The 17,802-nt window shown below is 41.7% G+C and overlaps 1 protein-coding gene across 2 annotated transcripts in view; it reads right to left on the bottom strand.

Annotated features, from left to right (window-relative positions):
- SOX13 (SRY-box transcription factor 13) overlaps positions 1-17,802 on the bottom strand; it is a 76,107-nt gene that overhangs the window by 39,650 nt on the left and 18,655 nt on the right. The gene's annotated exons all lie outside the window — the stretch shown is intronic.

Genomic DNA, 17,802 nt, shown 5'->3' with positions numbered 1-17,802 from the left:
TTTCTAACTGTTTTATGTATGCCTTTTGCCTTCATTTAGATCACGGTTTTTTTCTGAATCCCCCACCAGATTAGTATAGTGCTGGTCATAAAGTAAATTCAGGGGATTGAGGTGCTAAAAAAAGCAATCTTGGACATCAAAGAATCACTGGACAGGACCTCAGAGAAAGCCTAGTCCAACCCTTTCATTTTATGAAGAAGGAAAATTAGGCCCAGAGGTTAAACGATTTGGCCCAGAGTCACATGGTTAGTAAACTTCAGGGCAGAGATTTGACTCCAAATCTAGCACTCTAACTGTTGATGGAGCCATGAACTGGTCCAGCCAGTCTATAAAACAATTTGGAAACATGTATACCCTTTGACCCACCAATATCACTACAAAGAAAAAGGATCCATAGGAACAAAAATATTTATAGCATCTCTTTTCAAAGTGACAAAGAAATGGACATCAAGGGGCAGCTAGGTGGCGCAGTGAGTAGAGCACTGGCCCTGGAATCAGGAGGACCTGAGTTCAAATCTGATCTCAGATGCTTGACACACTAGTTGTGTGACCTTGGACAAGTCACTTAACCCCAATTGCCCTGCCTTCCCCCCTCAAAATAAACAAACAAAAAAAATGACAAAGGGGATGGATGGTTTCAGAGAAACCTGGGAAGACTTGTATGAACAGAGGAAAGGGAAAGGGTATAGAAGGGGGGGGGGGAATAAGTTACATAGTAACAACCACATTGTAAAGACAAACAACTCTGAAAGACTTAAGAATTCTAATCAATGCACTGACTGACTAATCATGATTCCAAAGGACTGATGATGAAGTATGTTGCCCACTTCCTGACAGAGAGGTGATGGACTCCAGATGTAGAACAAGACATATCTTTGGATGGGGCCAATGTGGAAATGTTTTGTTTGACAATGATGTATATTGGTTATAAGGGCTTTATTTTGTTTTTCTTTTTTTTTTCAATGGAGAAAGGGTGGGAAGAAGAGAAAATAACTTCTTGTTAATTGAAAAAAAAAAAGCAAACAAAAAATAACTCCTACACTCTTTCCATTGTACCAAACAACCTCTTTATTCATAGGATGATCTGTATGTCTTCTTAGGGAGTGAAGAGAAGGATGGTGAGGGCTGGATCTCCAGATGACATATGAGGAAGTTAAAGTCAAGCAGGGGTGGGTGACTTACCAAGCATCATATGGCATGGTGATGTGTTGATTTATTTTGCTTGAGTAAAATTATTTGTTACAAGAGGGGGCTTCTATTAAGGGGGGAGTGGGAGGGTGAGTTAGTGGTTGACTAAAGAAATTAAAAAAAAATCAAGAAAACATTTTTAAAATTTGTAGAAGAAAACAAAAAGAAGTCCAGAAAGAAACATAAACAGGACAGTTTAATTACTATCTTATTAAATTTAACATATAAAAATTTTCAGTTCAGACCATATATAATAAAAATAGATGGTTTAATATACAATCCTTTTTTATTCTTTGTATATTGAAATATTTATGTTTGTTGACTATTGTTAAATTCACAATAAAAAATAAATTTTAAAAAATGATTTTTAATGATACTAGACCAAGAGCCAGCTCTGAAGCCCAAGCTCTGAAGTCCTTATTAGCTGTATGACTATGAATAAGTTTGATTTTTGTTGGCATGGCAGTTCTAAGCCTATGTGACCAATAATTAATGATAATACTGATATGGGGGACCAAGCAAACACTCATTCTCTCCCTAGTCATCCAATTTTAAAGGAGGGTTATCTGAAAAGGGAAATGGGGTAGAGAGCAGAGGGTTCATCTTCTTCTCCAATGTCAGGGCACAAAGCAGCTGGCCCGTAAATAAAAGCTGAATGAATGAATTCTCAAGAAATCCCCTCTGTCTCCTTTCATGCACTGAGCCCCAAACCAATTTCTGTTTGGAAGGCATCAGAACCAAACCCTTAAAGCCACTTAAACAAATGTTGCTGCCTTGTCCATGGCTCTGGATCTCAGAACTAGCTCCTTCACATCGTGACCTACAGGAGGTTACTGGGGCATCAGGAAAGAAGTGGGGAGGGGGGTGTCTTTCAATCCTTCTTCCTTTGTCCTTCCCCATGTATCTTTCTCCCACCCATCTGTCATATACTTCTGGGGCTTAGAACAGAAACAATGATTGGGGATGAAGTGATAAGGAAGATTGAAGAGAAAATCATGAAAAATTGTGGCAAAACCTAGGGGTAGTGAGAGAGCACCAATGGGATATTTACATGAGCATAGCCATAGGTCCAGAGTAAACTGAACCAACTATGGACATAAGTATTGTGCAAACACTGTATGCAAATATGCAAACGACAACAACAACCGTGAGCTTCATCCTTGGGAGATCCTTCTGTCATCAAAACCATAACTCTAGTCCAAAGATAAATCATACAATTATAACTCATCAATGCTCCACAGTATACTAGGGAGAGGGTTAGACTTTGAGTCAATAAGATCTGAGTTCCAGTGCTCCCTCTGTAATATACTTGGACAAGTTATTTAGTGCCTTAATGTCCCAAGGAACGATACCAGATTCTAAATTAGACAATATGAAGAACTGTTGGTCTTTATTAGTGGAGGGAGTTATCACAGTGGGCAATGATGATTGATTTATTGATGAAATCACAGGTTCAGAAAAATAGCAATTCACATTTCTATTGGGCTTTAAGATTTATACAGTTCCTTCCTCACAGCCACACTGTGAGGTAGGTACTTTAACATATGTATTATGATTCCTATTTTACAGATGAGACAACTGAGGCTCAGAACAGTTATGGGACTTGCCCCATTCAGAGATAGTCTGCGTTTAAGCTGGGTCCTGTATCTATAGCTCCTATTTTCAAGCCTCACAAACTTTCTCTTTTTTTCTTATCTGAAACTGGTGTCTTCCTATCCTGGCTAGGCTGAAAGTGCCATGGACACTCCCCAGGGCCCAAACAATCCTACTGCAGATTGGCATGGAAGTTTCAATTTACTATATCTAAGCTAGGCTGATTCACCCCTGCTTAGACAGCCTGGTATCCTCTTTGGCTCCTAGAGGACCACCATATTGGTGCTGGAATTAGTGGAACACCCAAGTGGTTTTTGCCCTACAGCAGCTCAGAACTCTCAAGCTCAAGTCATCCACCAGCTTCAGCCTTTAGGGAGTAGGGATTTAGCAACTTGCCATCATGCCGCTTGAACTTTATACTATGAATGGACACCATGCTGAAAGATCCCTTGGGCCCCTTCTCACAGCTTCACATATAAAAACTGGCCTACCACTGACCTCATCTGACACATCTAAAAGTATACCTAGCCTATAGCTATGCACTAGACATTTGTTGGCTCTTGGTGAATCAAATTTAAGAAGCTAACCCCTTTATGTGAGAAATTAGACCTCTGTGGATGCTCTGATTAACAGGTCCTCTTCTTTCCCCCTTAAATCACCATTTTAATCCTACATTAAAGGTTCCCAACCTGGGGTACAATTAATCCTAGGGGGTATGAGAAGCTTGTCAAATCGTTATGGGAAATATTTGATACATGATTATTTTATCCTATTGAAATATCCTGAAAATAGTAGGGCTAGTGAAAAAAAAATTTGTAGATTAGAGAGAAAACAAGTTGATACAAAAAAATTATGTATTGAATAAAGCTTTCTTTATGGAAAATTAATGTCTTTTATTTTATTTCTTATGCACATATGCATGGATAACTCTAGAATTTATTTCCTTTCATAATGAATAGGGGGTATGAGAAGTTTTACCGAAAGCCAGAAGGGTACATGGACCAAAAAAAAGTTGGGAGCCCTTCCCTAGACGACGGACACAGGAAGCCACGGAAAGGGGCATCTTGCTAGAGAGATTCCAACTCCAGGGCTCACTGATTTAGCCCCTATGATTTTTGACCTGGACCCTCATTCAAAAGAGGGTGTGCAACATGGGCATGAGGGTTGGTGGGCCTACTCCCCCCACCTAAGTCTGGGTGCTGACGCCACCCGTCCTGTGTCAAGGCCTCGCCTAATCACCACCATCTCAGAGATCTCTAAGATAGCTCGTACATCGGAAACCCCAATTTTGTAGCCTTTGCACGAGCGGCTCTCATTCTTCCAGTGAACAAAGTGTTCCGTTCTTTCTTTCCGCAAGAGCTGAGCTTCCTCTCCCATTATCTACCCCATCACCAGCCAAGTCCTGAGTGAAAGCAAGATTTCTTTCTCTCTTTTCTTTTCTGTTATTTTCGTTCTCCCCTTTATGGTATGGCTTTTTTTTCCTTTTGGGTCTTGGCACCATTTCAAAGGGGCCAGCAGGGAAGAGGAGGAGGGAAAGAGGTGAGCAACAAAAGGCTGGAACGCCCAGTTAGTCACCCACCCCATCTGACAAGCTTATCAAAACAACCAGAAAAACAATCTGCCCTCCTCCCCACCCTTGAGCCTCCCTGCCACCCCCTTCCTCAACATTTGACCCTCTGCCCACTGGCCACTTCATTCTAAGTCCCCAAATCTCTCCTTGAAACACAGAGGCAGCATCACTCCTCACTCCAACCAGAACAAAAGTCAGAACCTGGGCAGAATAGCAAGAGATGAGACCCAAGGCAAGGAGGGCCTTTGACAAACTGGGTGGCCAGGGATCTGCCTCTGTTCTCACCCTAGAAGCCAGAAACAAGAGCCTCAAAATCCAAGAAGACTCAGATCGGTATGACTCAGTCTCCTCTTCTCTCCCTATAATCATTAGTACCAGGTTAGTTTCCCCTAACAGAGATGAGGCAAACTGGGATGCGGTTTCTCTGTATTACAGGTACTCGGCCTTATTTTCAAGCACCACCTCAGGACACAGTCTCACCAAAGATGTTTGGGGTTGGATTACCCCTCCCCCCATTTGGAAATGGGGCAGAACATCTGAAATCAGGGCCCTCCAAGTCCCGGCCCGTATGGTCATTGTAATCACAGAATCCTGACCTCAGTTAGTGTTAATGAGGCCAAGGGCAGGACTTCCAGCAGAGTGGTGCAATTAGTTTCATTCAGCACATATTTACAGCATTCCTACTGTATTTAGGCACTGTGCTAAAGGGAGAGGGAAAGGGAGAGGGTGTATGTGAGTCCCTGACCTGAAGAAGCTTATGATCTAGTAGGAGAGAGGAAATAAGACAACCAGAAAAAAAAAGTAAACACAAAGGAGAATGTGATAACTACATGAAAGGACCAAAAAGCATGGAAATCTTTTTGCAAAGAGAAAAGCTCTGTTCCTGGGCCACCCAAGCACCTCTTCCACTAATGCGTATGATGGTCACAAAGAGAACCAGGAGAAGAAAATGTGGATGGCTTAGTGTAATTCATCCCCACTAGCCTTAGGGGGTGGGGGGTTGTCTCAAAGTACAAGTCCATAGCTTGATTACAAATACCAAATTTTTTTGCCTGTGACCAACCTTTTGTTCTATGTTCTCTGTAATATGGGACACACTACAGATCAAAGGGTATTATTGACAACATACTATTGACCCCCACTCTGCCCCCAGCTAAAACCTTTCTCCAGACTCCTCCTACTCCACGTCTGGAGATGACCCATGGATCTCAAAGGCTAAGACAACAGAATGCAAATTATACCCCTATCTCTCAAGAGTCATCAAGTAGAAGGCAAACCCTGACAGACCTTCCCCAGCTGGAAAGGATTCAAGTACAGGCCCCTTGTAAATCTATCATCCTATGGCCAGCCCAAGCTCAGAGAAAGGCTCCTATACAGAGAAACTTGACTGCCAATAGATAACTTCTTTTTTTTTTTTTTTTTGGAGACAACACAGCAGCTCATGGAGAATGCATGAAAGCTGAGAGGGGGCTGTAATCTATATCATCAGAGAGATCACCCACATGGTAGAAATCACCAGAAGTAATGGAATTTTCCACGTCTTCTTGTCCCCTCATATTTAGGAAATATTCTTTGTCCTAAAGTATCATTAGGATATCATTCCACCTCTCCCTGCTAGGCACATACACCTGGGTGATCAAAGTCAGAAAGAAATGTTCATAGCAGTACTTTTCACAGGAGTGAAAAACTGGAAACAAAGCTAGCCCATTGGTTTAGAAGCTGTGGTACATAAATATAACAATATCTCTTCGCTGAAAGAAATGAGGAATATTAAGACTGCAGAGAAGAATGGGAAGACTTATATGAACTGATGTAGGTAAGCAGAACCAGAAAAATAATATACACAATGATTCCAACAGCGTAAAAGTAAAGATCAACAGCAAATGACAAATGAATACTGTGAAGGGATGGCTCTGGGAAGCTGGTGGGGGAACAATACAGGGAGAAATCTAAGTGATGTAAAAATAAGATATCAGCAAAACTCTATTTAAAAAAAAGTTTAAATTTAAATTAAATTAAAATTTAAAAAAATTAAATTTAAATTAATTTTTTTTAATTAAAAAAATAACCAAGCATGATCCTGAAGAAATGCTATGAGAATGAATCTCCCTCCTTTCCTTACAAGCAGGGAGTAGGGGAGGGAAAGAGAATAAGCAGTTAAGCACCCACTATGTGCCAGGCATGGTGCTAAGAGCTTTACAACTATTATCTCCTTTGAGTTTCACAACAACCCTGAGAGGTAGCTGCTATTTCATCCCCATTTTACAGTTGGGGAGACTGAGGCAGGGCAGCAGTTAAATGGCTTGCCCAGGGTAGGTAACAGAACTAGTAAGTGTCAGAGGTGGGAGGATTGATTATGGGTACGGAGCAATGCACATTTTGACAGACACGGTTAGAATGTTGGTTGGTTTTACTGAATGGGTATTTTTTTTCTTTTTAAATTTTTGAACTTTTTATTATGAGAGATGATGCTCTGGATATGGGAGGGAAAGGAATATATCGGGAAATAAAAGTGATAAAGTAAAAACAAAAGGTATCAATTTTTAAAACTATCCTAAATTTAAAATTGTTTAAATTGTTAAATTGTTTTGCATTTTTTAAAAAGAATTTAAGAAGTGAACATTTCTAATACTTCCCTTCTGATAGCTTCATTGGGTCAGGGGTTATTCTCTCCACATTGCACATAGAGGAACTGAAGCCCTGAGAGGTGAAATGACTTTTTTTTCCCAGCATCACAGAGCAAAACAAAAGAGCCTCACCCAGGTCTCCTAGAGGTGGGAGTGGATAGGATAGCAGGAAGTGTGGGGTTGCAAATTCAGAAACCTGAGTTCTGAGATGCACAACCACTTCCCGGACTAGGGGTACAACCCATCATTTCTCTGTACCTCAGTTTCCCCTGGATAAGATGGAAAATATGATCATAGTTCTAACAAATGATAACAGGAGTGGTAGTAATAATACACCTTGGTTGTGATGTTCTCCTTAGAATCAGAAGGCCATTTTTAACTTTTCTAAGTACTTTCCCTGTCCTACATTATCTCATTCAACCTTCACAATAACCCTAGGCAAGCAAGGCATACTATCATTATCCTCATTTGACACATGAGGAGGCTGGGTGACATGGCTAGGGTCACATGGCTGATTTGAGGGAGAAATCAAGGCTCAAGCTTGTGTCTCTCACTACACCATGATGCCTTCCTCCCTCCAGGGTATGAGAATAAATAAAGAATCTGGCTATGATGTTTCAAGATCCCTCAAAAAGGAGGCAGAAAATACAAAGAATAATCAGGGTGCCGTGGGAGTAACAGAACTGAGAGCTTGGGGACTCCCGAGAACCCTGTAGGGTATTAACAAGGCCATAATTAACGTCGCTAATTGAAGTGTACCCTATAGGAAAGTCCAGAGACAGAAACTGTCAAACCTGCCCCACTAGCTAAAGGATTTCCCCTCCCATGGCCCCTCCATACTACCTCTGTCTCCCTGACTAATTAGGAGGTATCCTACCTCCTACTCCCTCCATGAAGACCATATTGAAGGTTATTTTGGGTCTTTCAGGTGGGTAGTTAAAGGACACAGAAAGCAGACAAAAAACACAGCTCTACTCATGCTTAAAGCCAATTCATTTGTTCCATTATCAGTCCCTTCCTCCGTTGGTCTTCTATTTAGAGCAACAAATCTCAGGAAAAATGCTCTGGCCTCTATAGGCCAGACAACGGAATTCCAGGCCCAGTTTCTGCCCCCAGTTTGCTATATGACCCTTGGGCAAATAACTAACACCTCAGTTTACCATTCTGGGGAAGGCAGGACTACTTGTTTCCTCACTACAAGGGCATCCTGTGACTATCATCATGGGGGTTAAGGGCAGAAGTTCTTAACATCAGAAATCTCCTAGTTCAAATCCCTCCTTTTATAGATGAGGAAAATGAAGTCCCCAGAAGGGAAGGTATTGGCCAGTGCCATAGCTGATGGTGGAGGTAGGGAAGATTCAAACCAAGGTCCTTTCATTCCAAATCCATCACCCTTTACATGACCTCCCCATCTTGGCCTAATTTGACAGTACTTTCAATTTTCCAAAAAAACAAAAAAAAACAACCTAACTGGAATGATGATGCTGTAAGAAGGAGAAAGCTGTTCTGGTATCATCCACAAGTGGCTACCCCAGGATGAGGTTTTCTTGTTGGTAAAATTAAGCATGGTGGCAAAGAAGAGATCTAACAAGGCATAAGCCTCCCTCCCCTTCTTTGCGGAGATGGACAGCTATGGATGTGGAATATTGCACATGTTACCAGACTTTGGGCATGTGTTGGCCTGTTTTGCTGAACTTGCCCCTCTCCCCTCCCCCCCCCCCCACCTTCTTTTTTGTCCTTTCTTATGAGGGATGGCTTTCTGGAAGGAGGAAAGAAATAGATCAGAAATTGCATGTGATGTAAAGATACCAAATTTTTTTTAAATTGGGGAGGGGGGTGCATCATGACATATTGGAAAGAACACAAGCAGGCCTGAGAATTAGGCAACTGGTTCTGGTGCTGGCTCTGACCCTTGCTAATGGGGTGATGTTAGGCAAATCACCTCTGCTCTCTGGGTCTCAGTTTTCCTCCTCTGTAAAATAAGGAAACTGGACTAGATGATCTTAGGGTTCCTTCTAAGTTCTGAGATCCTCCATTCAATTACTAGTATTCTTGTCAATAGTTATCATTGCAATTTCTATTTAAACCAAGATATGGAAGAACAATACTCCGCTCTGGGTCTGTAAGATCTACCAGTGGCTTTGATCCAGGTTTTATATCGCCTCAGATGATTCTGCCAGCTACAGCCACGAAAGGGTAAAATAAGCTAAGCTCCCTGCCCCCATTACCCTGGGCCCTCTACCCCTACCTTCCCTTCAGAACACTCTGGCCTAGCAACCCCACCCTTGCCTACTTTTCTTCTACAACCCCCAATTAACATCGCCCGGAGCGATGAGGCTGAGTGAGGTCAGCTTCTCTGCAAACCACCTCCAAACTCACTGAAAAAATAACTTTTCATCACCACCCAAAATGTAGATCAGTGATGTCAAACCCAAATAGAAATGGGGCCACTAATCCATGCAGAAGCGTCTCTATGGGCCGCATATTGACTTAGATTTTAAAAGTCACATCATCTGTGTTTTACTGTATTTTTATTTATTTTGTTAAAGATTTCCCAATTACATTTTAATCCGGTTTTGGCTGAATCTGAGAGTATGGTGGGTTGCGTTTGATGCCTCTGACATAGACTGTTGACCTAGAGCTGGAAAGGACTGTGGAGGCCCTCAAGTTCAAGCTGGTCATTTTACAGCCGAGGCCTTAGTAAGGTGAAGTGACTTGCCTCAGGACACAGAGGCAGTGAGCTTTAGAGGCAGTATTTGAACCCAGGTCTTCTGACCTTGCTGCTACCTGATAAGATTTGGTCAGAAGGCGTGAATCAGAAAAAGGTTACCCAGAGAAGATGACCAGTGTCAGGAGACCTGCATTTTCATCTTGATTCTCCCCTTAATTCATTGCGTGACTAAGTATAATAAGTCATCTTTACATAGCTCCATAAGGATTAACAAAGTATTCATAAAATGACAACAAAGTATTCATCTCCCAAAGTCTTGTGAGTTCCCCAATTTGCAGACAAGGAGTCGGAGGGTCTAGCCCAGAACTCTAAGGCTAATAAGACGAAGGGTCTGGACTTGAACCCAGACTTACTGATTCTGAATCCAAAGCTCTTCCCACTACACCAAAAGGATCTTATAATAAGAACAGCAGGCAAGTATATGGCAAAACACTGTCTCCGATCCATCCCCCCCAACAGCCAACTGCATACCTCCCTAACAGCCCTGTGGAATCACCAAGCACCAGATTACCACCTTCCTTCTAGAGGGAATTAGACCTCTGTAGCAAAGACGACTCACTCCCAAAACACATTTCATTGTCAGAAACTTCATTACTAGAGACAGAAATAACAGATGACTTTAAGGTATGAGTTCTAGTCCTTGGATTTCAAGTCTAAAACAGCCTCAGCATGGCATTCCCCACCTCCTCTGCCTCCGTCAGAGGGCTTATAGACCATTCTATTTCCCTCCCCATTCAGAGGGTCTTTTACTTTCTCTGAGCACCAAGGAAAATTGGCCTGCTGTGTCATATGTTAATTTGGCACACCACTGGAACCTAGGCTTCAAACACCATAAATTTGGTCCTCCTTTCAGTATCATCTAGGTTTTAAGCCCACTGCTACTATTGGCTTTACCTCTTCCTCTTCTTCCTTTTCCTTCTCATCCTCATCTCCATATATGGAAACCTTGGAGTGTGAGAACCTGGCTTCTAATCCCAGCTCTACCACTTACAGCCTGAGTGACTTTGGACAAATTCAACTCTCAGAGACCTTTTTCATCTGTAAAATGAGGGCTGTTGGCTTCTTCTGAAGGTCCCCTCCAACCTTTAATCTATGCTCATGCAACTCTCTTCTTTTTCCCCACCCCCCACCCCCACCACCAACCTCTCACAGAAGACTGGAACTTCTCCCCAAACCCCCTTGCCTCAGTTGTTTTTTTAAACAAACTTTATTTGCAGAGGATTTGTTAACTAAAACATCAAATTGTGGTCCTCTGTCTCATGTTGAGTTAATCACGTCACCTGAATCAAACTGCAAGCTTCTTGAGGGAGTGGCTGTATTAATGTTTTTGTATCCCCTTCAGTACCTAGGAATATCTTGCACATAGTACCTACAATCTGTGTTAGAATTTTTTAGAGCCATAAGGGAACTCAGAGATTATCAGCTTTAGCGCTAGTTTGCCAAAACAATTTAGCCACAGAATGTACTGGGGCTTAGGCCTACTTGCTAGAATCCCAAAATGCTATGCCATAGGGAGAGCACATGGAATACCCACAATATAAAGGAAGTAGGGGCTACTAGGGAAATTTTGGAGAAAAAATGAAAAAAATTAATTGCCACGCAGAAAAGTTACCATAAAATAATATCGTATATGTTTATTTTTCATATTTTAAGTGGAAAAATATTAAAATTTTCTCAGAGAACCCCTATTTATACCATGTGTTATGCAGAATTTGGTTTGCAAACTGCTGACAGAATCTAATCTCAATTTACAGATAAAGAAACTGAGGTCTGGAGAATAAATACCCAATAAATATTTCTTAATCAATTGGGGATCTTCCTAATTCACCTTGATGTTTGGGAATCTGCTGGACAGTTCAGGAATACCAACATTAAATTAACACCATCTGTTAAAACAGAGAACGTTGACTATCTGAAATGAATGATGTGTGGCTCTCAACAATAGTGGACTAGCTATTAGCATGGACACTGATCTTTCAAGGAATTGGGAGGTGGTTCAGAGAGCCATCCACATTCTCAGCTGATCTCTGTGAATGCAACATGAGAAAAGCCACCTGAGTTAGGAATGTTAACCATAACCACCGGGCAAGGCAAAGCTAGCCATTCTAACTCTAGGACTAAGCTGCCAGCCATCGATGTCTCTTAGAATGTACAGTTTCAGACTGAGATGATCAGTTCAGACAGAAAAGTCCCATAACTGATCTCAACCTAATTCAGCCTAATTTCTCACCAGTCCTCTGTGCATGTACCCAATATTCCAGCTGAACCAAAGGTCTATTTGTCATTCCTTAGACATGCTCCTGGCCCTCAGTTTCCTCATCAGTAAGATGAATGAGTTGGACCAAAAGGCCTCTAACATCCCTTCAGACTATTAAAGCCTTCATCATCTACTTATTAGCTGGGTGACCCTGGGCAAGTGACTTCATTTCTTGGAGCTTCGGTTCCCTAACCCATTGATCGAGGATAATAATGCCTCCATAGGACAAAATGGGCCTCTCCAAGAAGCCATTTTGAGATTCAAATGAGATATCAATGAAAAAGCATTTATTTAGCTCTTACTAAATGCCAAGTACTATGCTAAATGCTGGGGATACAAATTAAAAAAGCAGATTTTCAAGAATCCTACTTTGCAAGAAATAATACATAGAAGAAGTGGGGCCAAGAAGGGCACTTCAATCAATTAACAAGCATACGATAAGCAATTGATAAACATAATACATATGCCAGATAGGTAAAGTTCTTTGCAAATGTTAAAATACTAATAAATATAATTTATGACTATAATTTACTTCTCCATGAATTTGCTCACCTGTTCCCTCAACCCAGGTCTTTTCCCTCCACCCAGAAGATCTCTTCCCATCTTCACCCATTGAAATCAAATTTCATTAAATAAAAAAGCAAAAAAAAAAAGAAATCAAATTTCAATCAAATGATGGTCTAGACCATCAACTCCATGGGGAAGCAGGAAGTGGTCTCTTTCACTCTCTCCTCCTATAGTATTTCTTTTTTATTTTCTTTGTCCAGAGCTCTATGTTGGAAGTTAATTTCATAGTCAGTTCTGCTAGAAGAGGATAAACGCAGATTATAAACTGTCTGAGGACAGGGACCATGTTTTATTCATCTTTTAATCTGCCACAGCACATCTAGAAGAAGATACGTTGAATGACTTGTTGGAAGAGCAAAGGCAGACAAAGGGCAGAAGGTTTTGGGAATGAAATCTGACATCTAGAGTAGAACAGTAGGTACTCCATAGTATGCTTTTTGAATTGAATTGAGCCCAAGTTCATCCAGACAGAGCCTCTGAAAGGAAGAAGAGCTAAATCTTCTTATAAAAGGCTAGAAGACAATGTAAGAGAAGCAGGCCAACATGGAGAAGAAGATGACAAACTATGGCATTCTGTCAGTGTCTGCTTTTGTGGGGAAGGAGACGACCTATGCATGATGTGTGTGTGTATAAATGATAAAATAATGAATCTCTACAACACGGCTGGAATCCAGCATGGCTCTCCCATTAAATAACTCCTCTCCCACACTGCCTTAAAACACAGGCTTGCATAGTCAGAAAGAAAGAGGTCTGGACCCTTGGTTTGCTGCCTGTGGGACCTTAGACAAGCATCCTCACCTCTCTATGCCTGTATCCTCATCTCAGGACCCAATATTACTATCCCCAAATTCCAAGGTAGCTGACTACTTTTCCTGATGGCCAAAGGCTCAGGAAGCCTAAAGAGATGGGTGGTTGGGTTTAGTAGGGGTAAAATGGCCTCCAATTATATGTCAGGAACAACACTAGGAGGCTTGGTACAGTCCAGGGCCCAGCTTATCTTGGGCTGCTCCCTTCTATACTTCAGATACTCGCCCTACCAAACCTTAAAAACATCGAGCCCTGGTCAACAAGTTCGTTTGAAGGGAGATCTCTCTAATCCTGGTGGAAAGGAAGACAGAGAGCAGCCAAATGGAAAAAAAGGTCAGTGGGAGGGGAATGGAACAAGCTTACCTGCCAAGAGAGTGCAGGGAAGGGACTGGATCCCAGGACCAGGGGTTGCAGATGAGATTAAGGTGCAGTGCAAGCTGACTCTGCAATGGAGATAGTCGATGTACTCCAGGCTCCTCCAATTGCTTCCGGGAGCCCCGCAACTCAAACCCAGAGGGGACAAACAACGAATGTTATCTTCCGCCCTGATCTCACGTCTGAGTTAAATTCCACGCTCTCAGCACTTTTTGCAGAGTGGGGGTTGTTTTTCTTCTGTGCCATACTTTCCTATGGAGCCAAGGGCATGGCAGCCAGTCAGGCTATCATCATCCTCTCCTCTGCATATTTCCCTACCCTTCCTCCCTCCATTCCCTATGTACAGCACCTCTATTGGACACCTTTCTTCTTTAAGGAGCTTTCTAGGCTCCCTTCTCCCCTGGGGAGCTTTGTGGGTCTGTCTTGATCATCCGTAGTCACATCCTAATGCCACTGTCCTCATCTCCCATGTCAACTCCAGAAAAATTGATGCTCAACTGGGCACAAGGGAGGAACCCTTGAAGAGAAACTCATTCTCCTTATTTCTCAACTGCTGTACCTGGTGTGGTATCTCATACCTACCAGCTGGATGTCTCGCAAAATCTGATGCCTGGGGAAAGATTAGTGGATCTGGAGCCAAAGGACCTGAGTTCTGATTCTGATTCTGCTGCCTAAGACCTCTACTCTCTGGTCCTTAGTTTCTTCATCTGTAAAATGAGAGGTTTGGACTACATAATTGCTGAAGTCTCTTTCAGTTCTAAATCCAAAGATCCAAAGGAGTACTTCAAGCCACTTGTCATAGAATCAGGAGATTCCCATCATAACAGAACAATATGACATACTTTGCCAAGGGTAATTGCACTGGGAAACAAATCAGCTCTAGATTCTGAGTTTTAAAAACAGAGTCAGAGTAGGCCTAGTGATCTTCTCCAGAACCACAGCATCAACGACAAGGCAGATGATGCCTTGCTTTTGAACAGGAGAAAGCTCTCCAATGACCACATCCACAGGCATCTGCCAGCATCCTCCTTTGCAATATTGTTTCCACTTGGCCTCATTTCACCTCCATTGTCCCCTAAGCCAAGGGCTAGCACTCAGATTGTTGTGTCTGCTGGAAAGGGAGAAAACAAGATGTCATGCCCAGCCTTGAGCATGGCCCAAATATGGGCCAAGCACTGATAGGCTCACATATTTAGATCTAGAAATAGGGTGACTTTTGAAAAGCCTTTCCAAATTTTGTGGGCAGAAACTTTAGAAGCATGAGCCCTGATATCCAATGGACTCCAGATGTTCTCCTGTGTCCATCAGCCCTGCCTATTAATAATTCCAACATGTCAAAACACAAGGACAAAGGGCATTGGGGCTGTTTCCCCAGCGAAATATCAACTTTTTTTTTTCTTAAAAGCAATTCTTCAAAGGTTACATAGAGCCCAGGTACCAGAAAAGCCCAGGAACCCCACCCAAAGAAGGGATCTTTGGAAGTATGCCATAGGGCAAGAGAAGGCCTGGGAACAGGGAAGATGAGGCATAGAATAGTTCTATGAAAATCAATGAAACTCACACCACTGGTCTGGAGGAACTGCATAGGAAGGTCTTCCTCATTATCACAGCACTTAGAATATGAAGGAAAGCAGGGACCCATCAAATGTGCAATGGTGAAAAAAAATGATGGTATATTCATGTATTGGAATATTTGGGGGCTATAAGAGATGGTGAAATATGAAGAATTCGAAGAAACCTGGGAAGATTTATATGAACTGATACAGAACAAAGCAAACAAAACCAAGGGAAAATTGACATGATGACCACAAGGACTTCACTTCTGAACTTCCCTATTCTTGTCAAGGGAACCACCATACTCCCAGTTACCTAGATGTCATCCTTTCTTCCTTATTCTTTCTCATTACACCCTAGTATCCAATCTATTACCAAATCCTATCAGTTTTACCTTCATAACATCTCTTACATATCTATATCTATCTATCTATCTATCTATCTATCTATCTATATATATATACCCCCTTCCCTCTCTGACACTGCTACTACCCCAGTTCATACCCTTATCACCTCAAATCTCTCTCCACTCCAGTGTAGCCAACATCAGCTGTCATATTGATCTTCCTAAAGTGAGGTTTGACCATATCACCAACACCCCGGCCCCAACCCAGTAAATTCCAGTGGTTCCCTATCACCTCCAAGATCAAATATAAAATCCTCTGACATTGAAAGCCCTTTATAACCTTGGACCCCTCATACCTTTCCAATCTTATTATACCTTATAGCCCATCATATCCTTTATGATCTGGTGACACTGGTCTCCTTGTGATTTCTCAAATAAGACACCCCATTTCCAGACTCCAGGCATTTTTTTTTTTACTGGCTGTCCCCCATGCCTGGAATTCTGTCCTTCCTCATCTCCATATGCTGGTTTCCCTGGCAACTAAAATCTCACCTTCTACAGGAAGTTTTGCTCAGTCCCCCTTAATGCTAGCTAATGTCTTCCTTTTGATTATCTCCTATTTGTCCTGCATAGGCATACCTTATTTTACTGCATTTTGCAGATATTGAAGTTTTTTGTTTTCTCTTTTTACAAATTGAAGGTTTGTGGCAACCCTGCTTCAAACAGGTCCACTGGCACCATTTTCTCATCAGCATATGCTCACATTGTGTCTCCATATCACATTTTGATCATTCTTCAATATTTCAGACTTTTTCATTATTATTATTATATTTGTTATGGTGATCTGTGATCAGTGGTCTTTGACATTACCGTTGTAATTATTTTGGGAAGCCACAAACTGGCCCATATATAATAGTGAACTTAATCATAAATGTGTATATTCTGACTGCCCTACCAAGCCTCCATTTCCTGTCTCTCTCCCTCTCCTCATCTCTCTCCTTTGGCCTCCCTATTCCTCAAGACACAACAATAGTGAAGTCAGGCCAATTAGCAACCCTACAAAGGCCTCTAAGTGTTCAAGTGAAAGGAAGAATCAATCCATATGGCAAACTTCACTGTTGTCTTATTTTTCAGAAACTGCCACAGCCAACCCCAACCTTTAGCAACCACCACCCTGATCAGTCATCAGCAGTGAGGCAAGACACTCCACCAGCAAAAAGATGATGAGTCACTGAAGGCTCACATGATGGTTAGCATTTCTTAGCAATAAAGTATTTTTTAAAGTATGTACATTGTTTTCAGACATATTACTATTACACACTAATTAGTCTACAGTATGACTTGTTTTACTACGACATTTGCTTTTTGGTGGTGGTCTGGAACCGAACCTGCAATATCTTTGAGACCCCTGTATATTTCTTGTTTGTACACAATTATTTGCATGATTTCGCCCCCTTTCTCTCCTAGAGAGAAGGGACTAACTTTTTGCATTTCTTTGTACACCCAGAGCTCAGTAAAGTGCTTGGAACATAGTAGGCACTTACTGAATGCTTATTGACTGACTGTAGTGACCAGTTGTGATTTCAGATGATTGATACTGAAACACACCTCCCTCATCTCAGCAGAGAGGGGGTAGCCTATAGGTACCGAAGGAGGTGTACATTTCAGACATGGCTGACCTGTTAATTTGTTTTGCTTAACCCCTGGGGGTGGAGAGAGGAATCATTGGGAAGTGATAAATTTTTTTTTAACAAATGATCATTTTTAAATTTTTATTTCTTTTTAATTTTTAAGGTAGACTTGATATCAGGAGATCTGAGTTCCATCCCTCCCCTCACTCTGCTGAATGAGCTGTGAGACAATGGGCAAGTGACCTAGCTTTTCTAGGCCTCAGTTTTTTCTAAGCTGCCTTTCTCGCAAGGCTGAAATAAGAAAATATTCTGAAAACAACAGTTTTTTGCAAATATAAGGGATACCAAGCACCATAACAGTTTCGAAGCCAGAGTGAAAAAAAATCTCAAAATAATAACAATAATCTTCAGTCTCATCTGTATTTTTCTAGCACTTGTAACTCACTCTTTCATAGGAAGAACAAAGATGAGTGTCTCTATAGTAAAGATGGAAAATCTGAGATTCAGAGAGGGTGAGAGGCTTGTCTGAGGGCACACAGCAAGTAAGTGGCAGAGC

This window comes from Trichosurus vulpecula, chromosome 4 (genome assembly GCF_011100635.1).
Source record: "Trichosurus vulpecula isolate mTriVul1 chromosome 4, mTriVul1.pri, whole genome shotgun sequence".
NCBI lineage: Eukaryota > Metazoa > Chordata > Mammalia > Diprotodontia > Phalangeridae > Trichosurus > Trichosurus vulpecula.
This window is presented reverse-complemented; position numbering and strand designations above follow the sequence as displayed.